The sequence below is a fragment of the Orcinus orca genome, chromosome 1 (assembly GCF_937001465.1).
Source record: "Orcinus orca chromosome 1, mOrcOrc1.1, whole genome shotgun sequence".
NCBI lineage: Eukaryota > Metazoa > Chordata > Mammalia > Artiodactyla > Delphinidae > Orcinus > Orcinus orca.
In genome coordinates this window covers 203,349,528-203,363,235 of record NC_064559.1, presented here as the reverse complement: position 1 = coordinate 203,363,235, position 13,708 = coordinate 203,349,528, and the positions used below count along the sequence as shown (strand labels likewise).

At 56.4% G+C, this 13,708-nt stretch overlaps 2 protein-coding genes across 3 annotated transcripts in view; one reads left to right on the top strand and one right to left on the bottom strand.

Moving 5' to 3' along the window:
* The window catches only part of LOC117202358 (basic proline-rich protein-like), a 447,146-nt gene that overhangs the window by 70,650 nt on the left and 362,788 nt on the right, over window positions 1-13,708 (bottom strand). The gene's annotated exons all lie outside the window — the stretch shown is intronic.
* The window catches only part of TNFRSF1B (TNF receptor superfamily member 1B), a 36,275-nt gene that overhangs the window by 447 nt on the left and 22,120 nt on the right, over window positions 1-13,708 (top strand). The window lies entirely within an intron of this gene.

Below are 13,708 nucleotides of genomic sequence, written 5' to 3'. Positions count from 1 at the left end.
AGCCAGACTGTGAAACCCAACTCCCGTTATCCCTGCGACCCCTGGCCTCTCCGGGGTGACTTGGGGGTGGCGGTAGGCAGTGATCTGTACTGGGGCTCTGTCCCCACTACAGATGCCCGGCACCTTCTTCAGAAGACTTCCTCCCTTCTGAGCTACGGTTTTCCTCTTTCTTAGAAATACTGGGGCTGCGTGTGTAAAAGAACAGGGCCAGGTGTGCAGTAGCATCTAATAAGGGCACAGTCAGACTGTGGACTGTCTTCCATGCCCTTTGCCCAGACGCCTTCCCCAGGACCCACCTGGAGTGTCCAGTGGCCACTTCAGAGCCTGCCGTCTGTGGACTCTGGGGTGATAGGGAGAGAGACAGTGCCCTCAGGTTCCCCTGGGCTGACCTCCCCAAGGATCTGTGCCTGAGCTCTGGGCGACAGGGGTGAGGGAGGACTTCTGGGCTGGTTATCAAGACAAACATGATGTCTAAGGGGCTCCAGGAAAATGGAGAGAGCAGAGACCCCAGAGCCGTTATTCAGTGCTAACTGCACCCACCACAATAGCAAGGGAGAGAGAGTGTACAGAGGATTGTTCCACCTTTGCCTCTTGTGGCTGTCTCCATGGTCTGGTAAGACAGAATAGCCCCATTTTGGACTAACCTGGTGGCGCAGTGGTTAAGAATCCGCCTGCCAATGCAGGGGACACGGGTTCGAGCCCTGGTCCGGGAAGATCCCACATGCCGCGGAGCAACTAAGCCCGTGCGCCACAACTACTAAGCCTGTGCGCCTAGAGTCTGTGCTCCGCAACAAGGGAAGCCACCGCAATGAGAAGCCCGCAACAAAGACTAGTCCCCGCTCATCACAACTAGAGAAAGACTGCGTGCAGCAACGAAGACCCAACGCAGCCAAAAACAAACAAACAAACAAATTAATTAATTGATTAATTTAAAAAAAGAATAGCCCCATTTTGCAGAGAAGGAAAACTGAGGCTCAGCAAACTCCTTGTGTTTCATGGAAGGGCATGGGGGGCTCTCTTTCTTCCAAAGGGACGCCTCTTCCTTTCCCCTCTTGGCTGGGAGGAGGTGTGCCTCATCCTTTCCTCACGATCTTACCCTGATGGATGGGTGTGTGCTGACCCATCTGGATATCTTGACCAGGGAGGAAGGTGGGAGGTGGCATTGACTCATGTGAGGTGACTCATTGGCTAAGGCTAAAGACACCTTTAGAGTTCAGTTCTCAAGGGCAGAGGATGGAGGTGGTCAGACCAGAATTGACTCATTCACAGTTGGTGCCAGGGTGGGACCTGGGGGCGCTGCCCCAGAGGTTGTTCTATAAACAGAGGAGGTCAGGAGAGTCCCAGGTCTGAGACTCGAGTGTGGATGCTGATGGCTCTGGTCCCCAGCCTGACTGCAGTGTGCCAAGACTAGGGGCATCACTGTGCCTCAGCGAACCTGGGGACATATGAGCCCCTGGGGGGAGGAGGCACAGGGCTTCTCTGCAGGACAGCAGCTCCTAGTCTTGGAGTTGCTTGAGGGGTTCTCCTGAGTCTCTCACTTCCCTCCCGTGTGCCCAGCTCCTGTATCAGCTCAGGCTCCCTCCTCCGGGACTGTCTTCACAGCCTTTTAGCTGGTCCCCTGGCCCCTGCCCCCTCTCCCACTGATCCTCCTTGGTGGCATCGCTGGGGTGGCCCTCCTCAAATTGGAGTGCCTCTCTCCCTGCCTGGGAAGCAAAAGGCTCCCAGTGGCCAAGGCAGAAACTCCCCCAGGTGTCTCAGGCCAGAGCGAGTGAGGTCTCCGGGTGTTTCCTGCCACCCCTCTGCATCGTACCCTATACCCTACGAAACACGGCCATTGTGTATCTTCGTACTCCATGCTGTCTCTCTCCGTGGGGCACCCTTTCCCCCATCCTTAAGGGTCTTTTGCACGTTTCCCCCCACCCCCCACGCCAAAGCCTTTCCTCACTCTCCCAGTTGGATTTTTAAAAAAATTTATTTATTTTCTATTTTATTTATTTTTTTGGCTGCATTGGGTCTTCGTTGCTGTGTGTGGGCTTTCTCTAGTTGCGGCGAGCTGGGACTACTCTTCACTGCGGTGCGTGGGCTTCTCATTGCGGCGGCTTCTCTTGTTGCAGAGCACGAGCTCTAGGCGCGCGGGCTTCAGTAGTTGTGGTTCTCGGGCCCTAAGGCACAGGCTTAGTAGTTGTGGCACACGGGCTTAGTTCCTCCGAGGCATGTGGGATCTTCCCGGGCCAGGGCTCGAACCCGTGTCCCCTGCATTGGCAGGAGGATTCTTAACCACTTGTGCCACCAGGAGAGTCCTTCCCAGTTGGATTTGATCCTCTGCTCTTTGAACTCCCAGCCTTTCATCCCTCTCTAGGACAGACTACATTCTGCTTTTTAATCTGGTTGTGTTTTATCCACCTCAATCGATGGAAAGTTCCTTGAGGGCAGGTACTGGGGGGTCTTCCTCCTTATTATTAGCACCGCAATAGCACCTGTTGTTTGAATGCCTACTAAGTACCAGGCAGCATGCTTAGGATCTAACTACAGAATCTTGCTGAAACCTTCCTTATAGCAACTCTTAAAAGGTGGCGTTCCCATTTAGAGATGTGGAAGCCTGAGGCTCAGAGAGGTTATGGTATTTCCCAGGATTATAGAACTGGAGGGTAGGGGGTGGGGAGGTTCGAATGCAGGTCTGCCTGATTCCAAACCTCTTCTTACTCTACCCTCCCCATGCCTGTATCCCCCGTCTGCCCCCACCCGGGTCCCTGGCACACAGTGGATACTCAGTTGTGTCAGATGTAATAAATCAAGTTGTAGAAAGAGCCCCAGGGAGACCTGAGCTGCTGCAGGCGTGGCAGAATCACTTTGGCTGCAGGGTGTTTGCCTCCTTTAAAAGCTGTATTTGCTGGCTGGTGTGGAATGCATCATTCATTCATCTCGTCATCCATTCATTCAGCAGACAAACGCCAGTACAGCTGGCAGGATAGGTGAGCATCTGGTGTCATCTAAGGGGGATGGGCAGGGCTCTAGCTGTCTGGCTTTCTGCTGTTGCTGGGAGGGGGCTGAGGGGATCTCTACCTGCTGGGTTGGCCTGAGGCTGAGGGGCCTCAATACCTAGGGGCCTGGGGCCAGCTCGAGTTAGGGGAGAGGTTGGGGACTCCTAGCTTGGCCTGGGGACATTAGCCTTTGGTGGAGATGGGTGATCCAGGGTACCTGCAGTCCTGGGATGTCTCTTTGTCCCCTGTCTAATATGCCAGAGGGGAACCTGTTTGCTGACTGAGGATGTGATCCTCACTGTGGTCCTGGGTTTGGCCCAGTGGCTCCTGGAGGAGTAGCCAAGAAGGTTGCAGGGGGAGAGTTTTTTTTTGTTTGTTTTTTTGGTTTTTTTTTGTGGTATGTGGGCCTCTCACTGTTGTGGCCTCTCCCATTGCGGAGCACAGGCTCCGGACGCGCAGGCTCAGCGGCCATGGCTCACGGGCCCAGCCGCTCTGTGGCATATGGGATCTTCCTGGACCGGGGCATGAACCTGTGTCCTCTGCATCGGCAGGCGGACTCTCAACTACCGTGCCACCAGGGAAGCCCAGGGGGAGAGTTTTGATGCCATCCGTGGGGTGTTTGTGTGTGTGTTTCATTCAGCTCTACACATCAACTTAGTTCTCAGGTTTATGCCATGTGGGCTGCTTTTCCATTGCTCAGACATGCCACACACACCCCTGCCTCAGGGCCTTTGCACTTGCTTCCCCTTTACCTTGAATGCTCCTCCCGCTGATATCCTCTGGTCTCCTTCCTGCACTTTCTTTTGCTGAAATGAATTCTTCTCAGGAATGCCTTCTCTGGCCATCCTACCTATAAAAGCTCCCCACCAGGTACTCTCACTCCCCTGACCTGCTTTGTTTTCCTCTGTAACACTCATGGCCTATTATATTTCTTTCACTTGCATTGTGTCTTTCTACTGGAGTGTTAAGCATGGTGAGGGCAGGGACTTGTTCACTTGTTCATAGCCTAGAAGAGGATTTCTTGTTCTCAGTTCTCTTGGCATTCGGGCCATGTGGTTGCTGTGGGAGTCGTCCTGCGAGTTATAAGATGTTTAGCAGCATCCCTGGCCTCCACCCACTAGATGCCAGCAGCACAGTCCTTCATTTGGGACAGTTAAAAGCGTTTCCAGATGCTGCAAAATGTCCCCTGGGGGAGTTGCCTCAGTTGAGAACCATTGGCTTAGAATGGTGCCTGGCATGTAGTGGGTGCTAAAAAATATTGAATTAATGTCCAAAAATATTCATCTGACCTTCATAATGACCCTGCTTTATGGATGAGACAGAAGAGTTTGGAAAGCCCAGTGGTGGCAGGGCTGGGCTCCAGTTCGTCTCACTCTCTCTGGGATATTTCTCTGGGTTCTTCCTCTGCTGTGTTGAGTCTGCTGAGGCTAGCGGTGCTCTCCCCAAAGTGCTCACCCGCCCACATCCCCCTCCTGGCTCGTGACAGGGCCACCCACTGGCAGTGACTCAAGAGCCCAGGAAGCATGTGACTTGCCCAGAAGCAGGCAGCGAGGGAAGCCAGGGGTTACGGTGGAGAGAAGGGTGCTACGAAGGGAAACAGAAACAAAGTGGAGTTGCTGTGGCTCCCGCTTCTGGACGTCCCGCCAGGCCCCAGGGAAGCAATATTGATGACTTAGAAGAAACGCTCTGGCCTCAGAACTGGACAGACCTTGGCTCACTTCTTACTTTGCTGTTTATAGACTGTGTGGCCTTGACAAGTCTTTCCATCTCTGGGAGCCTGCCTCTGTGTTCCCATCTGTAAAATAGAAATGATCCTTCACCTCACTGGCTGGCTGTCAGGATTAAAAGTGCTTTATATGCTGTGCAGCCCATTGGTGGCTGTTTGAGCATCTGTGGCTTCGCAGGGCCTGGGAGTCACCGTGGAGGCAGATTCCCTGTCTCTGAGCCACAGGGCTCTGAGGTAGGGGTGGCAGACCTCCGTTTGCCCAGAGCTCCTGCCCAGCATCCCTGAGGACAGTTTCCCTCCTGCCCGCCTTCTCCTGGCTATGCTTCCTGATCCAGAGCCCGCGTCCTAGGGCCTCTCACACCACCTACCCAACTGCCTGGCCTCAGGAGCCTGGCATGTGGCACAGGCTGCAGGGTCAGGAAATCCTCCCCTCCCCCTCCCAGCTCCTTTCAGTGAGTGACAGGTGCTGGATCTCATTTGAGGGTGAGCAAGGGGCACATGTGGCGTAGAATAGAGGAGTCTCATGACCTCTCTGTGAAGGGGATGCAGAAGGCCTCGACTTTCCCACCTGCAAGATGGGCATGGGCTGATTCCAGGCTGTCTTTAAAATCTCTTCCATCTCTGACCTCCGTGATCCAGAAGGTTGTATTTACCTGTAACCCTGAAAAGGGGAAGCTTTATGAAGGCTCTTCTGAGGTCATGCTGTCCATCCCCCAACCTCCAAGTGATTTCCGAGACAGCAGGACCCTGAGGAAGGAGCACTGGCCTGGGGCCCGAGAGACCAGAGTTCCCATCTGTACACTGTGGTCACGGCTCACTGTGTGACCTCGCTCGGGTTACTTAACCTCTCTGGGCCTAAGCACCCCTATCTATAAAACCTAACAGCACTGATCCTAACACTCCCTTGGAATGTTGGGGAAGTATCAGTGTTGCCTGTGCTTGATGGAGGCCACAGACTGGGGGCGAGGGGGGTCTAAGAGTTTTCCCAGGAAGGAGAGTCCATCACTCCCCACCATTAATATCTTTGATTCCCAGTCTCTCTTCTTGCTGACCTCAGTCCCACTTGTTTTAGCTGGAACGATTTCCTTGACTCAGGCCGCAGTAGCTTCAAGAATTCCTGGCTGCTGGTTAGCTGGCATCCGAGACAAGATGCAGAACAGGCTTCACGTGTTTCCCACCTCCCTGCCCCTTACTACCTAATTAGCCCCTCTTAAAGTTCAGAAGCCAGACCCTTTGGGGCACCACGGGAAAGTCCGTGCTGTGGGCATCACTGCAGGGCCCGCCGCCTGGGATCCCACAGGTTCGGGGAAGCCTTGAGTGCGGGGTGGGGGGTGGGCTTCCTTGAAGAAGGCTTTGTCACCTGTGATAGACTCACAGCTGTCCCCCTGGTTCTGAGTCCCAGGGCTTTGGGTGTCTGTGCCCCTCCGCTGAGATGTTGACTGTGGGGCTGGGACTCTGGGGCCCACGGTCATTTTCCATCGTGTCGTGTCATGAGGTCACAGGTGGTGGTGACATCACTGTGGTTTGGGGCACTCGAGGTGCGAGCCCAGGAAGAGAAAGTGTCTGTTCACCGACGGGGGTTTGAAGGAGTCGATTTCCATCTGCCCCAGGTGTGAGCAATGCCGGGGGGGAGTTGGGGGGCGGGGCAGCTGTGCAGGAGAGTCCAGACTCCAGCTGTGGTCTGTCTCTGCCCTGGTGGCCTGTTGACCGTGACACACCGCCCTAGCTCTCAGCCTCCACTTCCTCTTTGCAGAAGAGGAGAGGTTGGAAGAGGCTGCATCTCAGATGTCACCTGCGGAGGTTGAGGATCGCAAGACTATCCATTTTGTTACTAGAACAAGACCTGTTGGCCGGCTCACACGGCTGCAGAGCCCATCTCCCAGGCCCCGGGCCGGCCAGCCGTCCTCCCATTCTTGGTAGCAGATAGTGAGTGGGCACACGTGGGGACAACTGGCAGTGCGGGGTGACGTGGAGGGACACGGCTGGATCCCTTTGGCCAGCAAACCACTACTCTGCCCCCAGCTTCAGAGCTGGGACCCCGCGTTGATTCAGTGCTTTGGCTGGAGGAAATCCCCAGGGGCTTTTGTTTTCCTCTGCTGTCCAGACAGGGGCCCACCTGTCTGTTTCCACCTGAGCCTGGCCCTGCAGTGGGTGTGGCTGACTTGGCCACATATTCGGGGAACCGAGAGGGCCTGAGGGTGAGAGCAGCACGGGGAGGGATTTGGGGCAGGGGGCTCTGGATGGGCGTCTGCCAGACTGTCCGCGGAGAGCCTTCTCCAGTGCCATTCAGGAGAGATGCCGGAGGCTGCGGAAGGGACCGGAGCGTGGGGCTGGGAGTGGGGGTCCAGGGCCCAGCCCTGGCTCAGCGTCCAGCTCGGGAGGGCTTGGCCAGTTCCCTTCTGCTCTCTGACCCCCAGCTGGCCCAGCTGGAAGTGGAGATCAGCAGAGACCTGGCCCAGCCTGGGTGTTAGACAAAGGGGAGGGGGAAGGGGATAGAGAGGGTGAGTGACTTTGGGCAGGAGGTGGCCTGCAGCTCCGGCCTCTGTGGGTCTCCAGCTCAAGGCCCAGGTCTGGACTTGACAGCGACTCTTAGGGAAGGGCTCCCAGCACTTGGCTTTAGTTACCGGGATGGCCGCCAGCATCCTGGGCACCCCTCCGTGTCCTCCCTCCTGCTGACCCAGAGCCCCGCTTCTGTCTGCCACGCGCAGAGGTTCAGCTTGTTCCTGGTGAGCCTGTCACCTCCTGCTCCGCGTTCACAAGCCCCCAGTTCTGCTCCTTCCTGTCCTGTCCTCCTAGCTCTCTCAAGCCCCTCCCCCCCCCCCATGGCTTCACTCGCTTCCTGGCCTGGCCCCTTGGTCACCCCCCTCATCTTTTGACACCTTCCTGACTCTGTCCCCCACATGCCTCTTCCCGCAGTGACCACACAAGGATCTTTTTAAAAGCTGAGCCCTGGAGGGTGGTCATGATCGGGCTGAGTGGATGCCAAGAGTGGGGATAGCAGGGGATAGCAGCTGAGTGGATGCCAGGAGTGGGGATAGCAGGGGATAGCAGCTGCGTGGATGCCAGGAGTGGGGATAGCAGGGGGTAGCAGCTGGGCCATGCTGGCTGGAGCAACAGGCCTGTTAGGGGTGGCGATGGCACTTGAGGCTGTAGGCTGTTTAGGACCAGTTTCTGGAAGTAGTAAAAAATTTTAAAATTAAATTAAAACATTGTAGCAACTGTAACTTTTTTTTTTTTTTAAGTAGTTATGTATTCAGTATTTTATTTATTTATTTTTGGCTGTGTTGGGTCTTCGTTTCTGTGCGAGGGCTTTCTCTAGTTGCGGCGAGCGGGGGCCACGCTTCATCGCGGTGCGCGGGCTTCTCACTGTCGCGGCCTCTCTTGTTGCGGAGCGCAGGCTCCAGACGCGCAGGCTCACGGGCCCAGCTGCTCTGCAGCATGTGGGATCTTCCCAGACCAGGGCTCGAACCCATGCCCCCTGCATTGGCAGGCAGATTCTCAACGACTGTGCCACCAGGAAAGCCCACCACTGTAATTTGTGGAGTGTTTACTAAGCACTTTACATGTGTTATCTCATTTAATCCTCACAACAGTCCCATGAGGTATATACTGTTATCAGTTCCATTCTGCAGATGAGAAGACTGAGGTTTTTTAGCCTCATTTATTTAAAAAAAAAAAAAAGCAAAACTCCTTTGATGCTGCCCTCCAATAGAGGGGAGTTTGGATTCAAAGCCAGGCATCTTTTTTCCAGTGACTATGCTTTTGGCTACCACACTCACTTCGTATCAGGAGTTGAGGCAGCGGGGAGCCACTGATAGTTTTTGAGTGAGGGAGTGACCAGAGCAGAGGGTGTATTAGGAAGATCACCCAGGCCTCAATGGGAAGGACAGATGAGGTGGAGAGAATGTTGCAATAGTTTAGGCGAGAGCTCTGGCTGAGAGGTTAGTAGCAGAATGGGAAGGAAGGATCAAAGGCTTCAGGGAGGTGGAGTTGGGCTTTGGGCTGGACCAATGACCTAGGGTGGAGACAGAGACACTCGGGAGAAAGGGGAGCCGTCCCTCTCCACCCCATCCTGCAACATGAGGCGCCTATGGCATCAGCCCTGTCCCTGCGACCTGACCGTGGACAGTGTCACCCTCGTGTATTCCTGGAGTTCTCGTGCTCAGCCCCAGGGTGAACCCGGCTTCGCTCACCCTGGCCGCTGCTGGGGTGGACATGAGGCTGGGCAGGGCTGGCCTTTGCATCTCAGGCATGAAATGTGATGAGCCCCCCATGGGCAGAGGGTCAGGATTCCTGGGGGCCTGCCTGCCTCTGTTGCCAGGACCTTGGGACCTTCTCCCTGGGCTTTGGTTTTCGTCTCAGTGGTGAGGTGGGGATAAAAGGGCCCCCCTCTGTCACTTCCCTTTGGGGTCTGGGAGAGTGCAGCAAACCCTGAGCGAGGACTGACGTCCGGGGGTGCTTCGTGGATGCCAGGCATGGGTCTAATGCATTACATGACCCGAGTGCCTTCTGTCCTCAAGGCCACCTGGGAAGGGTGTACCATTATCATCCCCATTTGACAGGAGAAGCAGTCGAGGCACAGAGGTTAAGCTTTGGGCTCAGGCTCTCAGCTCACCAGAGGCAGAGCCAAGATCCCACCCCAAACAGCCCCTTCCGAGCTCTGTGCTTAAACTACCACCCAGAAGTCAGGGTGGTTGCGGTGGCCATGAGGGGCTCTGCCATTCTGGGGACGCCACCCTCTCTCTATATAAGCCCGTTTCCTGCCCAGTTCTCCTGCTAGCCCCAGCTCATTTCAACTAATTGGAAATGAAACCTTTTGCTTCTGTTAAACAATTCAGCATCTGTTAGGTACCCGCTGTGGGCTGTGCGCTGGGCTGGGTGTAGAGCCATGAGTAATAAAAACCCAACGACTAACGCTCAGCTCTTGCTGCCGCTGGGCATGGCGCACTCCACACGCCTTGGCCCAGTGAATCATAACAGCCCCATGAGGTGGGCACTGCTTTTGTCCCCGTTTCAGAGATGGCAGAACTGAGGCTGGTGAGTGGCAGAGCTGGGACCGAAACCCAGGTGTCTGGTTCAGAGCTCACGCTCGAGGGTGCAGACGGGGAGACACAGGGAAGCAAATGATTAACCAAAAGGTGGTCCATTTTTTAGAGAGATATACCTGGGTTGTCGCTGGAGCCCTCAAGGGGGACCTCTGACCCCATCTGCGGGTCCGGAGAAGGTTTCCTTGAGATGATAGTGGAGAGGACTCTTGAAGAAAGCCAAAGAGTTAGCCCTGCAAGAGGGGAGGGCAGGATGTTTGGGCAGAGGTAGCAGCAGGAGGACACGTGAAGGAGGGTACCAGAGCCAGAGGGATGATGCAGGGTGAGGTGAAGACTGAGTGGGAGATGCTGGCAGGGCCCAGGCAGCGGCCCCCGGACCCCAAGCTGAGAACGTTGAGCTCAGGACAGACTTGGTGTAGGAAGGTGGCTTCAGGTCTGTCTGGGAAGCCTGAGGACCAAAAGTGAGGAGGTTGTAGATGGTGGCTGGGCCTGGGGTGTGTGTGTTGGGAGGGGATGGAAAGGGTTAGGGTGTTTTCTGCAACTAGACCGAGGGTTCCTTGAGGGCAAGGACCACACCCCGGTATCTTTGTACCCCGGTGCTTAGCACAAAGCCTGACCCCAAGAACCGGATACCAGCCCGGGCTTCCTGTCCTCCCCCAGCTCACTTCTAAAGCGACATCACAGGCAGCAGGCCGGGAGTGGGATGTGTCACCCTTGGCCGCCGCCTGTGATGTGGTCGGTCCTCCTGACGTAGATGCCGTTCCTCTCCGTGATGACAGACGAGCCTCCACTGCCTGGCTCTGGCGTCATCGCCGTGTCAGCTGCACCCCGAAGTCTGCGGGACTCCCGAGAACCCCCTAAGATTGAAGCCAAAATGGTTCTGCTGTCTCTCAGCATATGACAGGGCCCCAGGGACCTGCCATGGAAATGATGTGGTTTCTCTATTGGTTGAAGCCAGTTTCCCTCCCTGGGTCCTTGGGCAGACGCCTCTGCTCTGCTCCATGGCTGCAGTGTCTGTCCCTGGCATCCTGGAGACCCTTTTGCCTGGGAGAGTCATTGAACCCGCCCACACCTTGCTCACTGTGTGTTCTCCGGGGAGTCACTCTCCCTCTCTGGGCCTCTCCTCTGTGAAATGAGGGAGCAAGAGAAGACCACGGGGTATAAGCCTGTCTGGGGACACTGAGGGAGATGCAGCTGGGACTAGTTCTGCCGCTTGCTGGCTACGTGGCCCCGGACATGGTATCGTATCTCCGGAAGCCTCTGTTTCTGCATCTCTAAAATGGGGTGATGCTGACCTCGTTGTGTTGGTGCAGAGATAAAACAAGAGAATGCATGTGAGCGTGCTCACTCAGCACTGTCTGCACACCGTAGGTGCTACTCCTGGGTCTGAACAGTCCCTGTCTCTCCCACTTTGTGAAAAGAGAAGTTTTGTGGGGCATGTTTACTCCTCAAGCCTGAAGCTTCCCCCCGTGGCCTTCTTCCCACCACGTCCCCTTCCTGCTCTCACCCTGCCCAGGGGTGCTCCTGGGGAAGGCTGGGAGTGGGACCCCTTCCCAAGGGTACTGGCATCTAAGTGGGGGGCGGTGGGGGGGTCTCCAGAAAATCAAAAAGCCTTGGAGACCCCCGCAGTGCTTCGTCAGTGCTGGCAGGAAGGGCAGAGGGCGCTACGGCTTCAGTGCTTTCAGATGACACTGTCTTGCTGGCGGCCACTTCCTCCTCCCTCCCCAGGCCTATCTTTCTTTGCCTTCCCCTCTCGCAGTCTATTTATAAATAGGAGAAGGGACTGAGGGCCCCCACCTTGGGGTGCATGCAGGGTCTTGGTTGGGGAGCAGAGAGGCAGGAAGTCAGCTGGCGCGGGGTTGCCCAATTCCCTGAGAAAGTGCGCTGACTCCACAATCAGAGGGTCTTGCCTGGCGCCATGGCCCTGCTGCTCACTGGGCGGACCCCAGTGCAGTGCCCACCTTGCCCTAGTCTCCCTCCTCCAGCCCTGGCTGCTAGCTGTGTGGTTTCTGGTCCTCCAGGGTGAGAGTTGGGAGGAGTGGGAAAGAGAGGGAGTAGAGGGCGGGGAAAATTCATGCCACACCCACCAGGTAAGTCTGGTCCTGCTCTGGCTTTGCCCCCTGCCGGCCTCTGAGGCTCACCTTCTTTCAGGGACTCACAGCCACATCCCTGTCCCTTATCCTGGACACTGTGTCCTCTGGCCACTTAATGGACCCCTGGCTGCTGGGTTTTGGTCACTCACCCAGACTCTTTATTTTGGGGTCCCCTCACCCCTCCAGGTGTTCCGCTTGAGTAAAGTCCCTTGGAGACCACCCAAGGCCACTACCCTAGAAAGCCCACATCTGACCTGCAGGCATCCCCTCCTCCCTCTGCCTTAACGAGGCCCACTCCACTGTCCCTGCAGCTGGCCTACTGCCGTCTCCTGACCTTGGGCTTCTTGAGGACTGGGCCTGGGGTCAGCCTGAGGGTGACTCCATAACTCCAAGGGTCACGGGTCAGCTTCCCCAGACCTGCTCTTGAGGAGGGAGGGAAACCCCCTCCACTGCAAGGCCTGCGTGGGCCACCGAGCGCCTCACCAGAACGGGGCCGCCTGCCCCCAGCCACTTGTCCTTGCCGTGCCTGTTCTTAGCTGAAACCAAGGCAGAGAGAGCCCGGTTCTAATATTCCATCCGACACAAGGCCACATGTGTGTCAGGGCCTTTGCGGACCCTTAGAGCGCCGCCCCCGGGTCCCCTGGGAGTCTGGGAGAAGATGACGGACCCAAGTTAACACCCCCTGCCCCCCGCCTTTGCGCCTACAAGAACCCAAGGAGGAAGGAGGAGGCCGGGCAAGGTGTTATGTCACTATTTTACGGATGACGGTGTTGAGGCTCAGAGAGTAAGTGATGTTCCCAAGTCCCCTAGGACCAGCACGTGTATCCAGATCTTCTGAACTGAGGCCAGAGCTCCTCCTGTGAGTCCAGGTGTCCGTATACCTGGGGGGATGGACATGTCCAGCCCCCCTCCTCCCAGGGGACACCTGCTCAGGCCGTCCTCACCCTCAGGGGCAGAGCTGGAGCAGGGAAGCCCCTCCCCACACCCACCCGCAGCCTTGCCTCACACCCCAGCCCCTACCTCCTAGGTCGTTGGGTTTATCCACCTCTCATGTGGGTGGGCCACCCACCCACCCCATCCTCCTGAGGTCTTGGGAGGGGGCTGAGCTTTTTGATGCCCATCCTGAAGAAGCCAGAGCTGGAAAGGGCTTAGAACCTCAACCAGGCCACGCCACCATTTTACAGATGAGGAAGCTGAGGCACAGAGACGCTAGTTACCGCCCACAGTAGACGTGCCTGAGTGGGGGAGGGAGGACCTTTGGGGTGGGCCCAGGGCAGGGAGGGTTGAGATCCAGTCTTCCTGGGGCAGGGAAGGAACACAGAGCTGGAGGTGAGGAGACCTCTGAGGCTCAGTTTTCTCATCTGTGACTTGGGAATACCAATATTACCAACGTCACAGCACTGGAATGAGGAATCAGAGACGGTAACGCGTGTGAACAGCTCCGCACGATGCAAACTTCCAGGACACGGTGCTGCCGTTCCTGTCTCCTAGCGCCCTCACCCTCTCCCTCACCTTCGCCCACCCTGGCCTAGCTGCCCTGGCCCCCTGGCTGTGCCTGGAACACGCGGAACACGTCCTCCCTGGGGCTTCTCGCCCCACCTTGCTTTTCCCTTTTCCTTAGCTCCTGCTGCCACCTCCCATTTTCCACTGTGCGTGTCTGTGTCTCCCCAACTAGAGCCCAGCTTCCTGGGCAGGGACTTGCTTATGTTTGATGCTGAGTGCCCGGCACCTTCATGTTTGTTGAATGAATGAACGAACGTTTCCACCTTTGCCCCTGTCTTTCTCCACCACTAAATGAGAGGTCATCTGAGATCATCTCTAAGGTTCCTGCCAGCCCTGAGCTGCTGCGCCTCAGTCCCACCC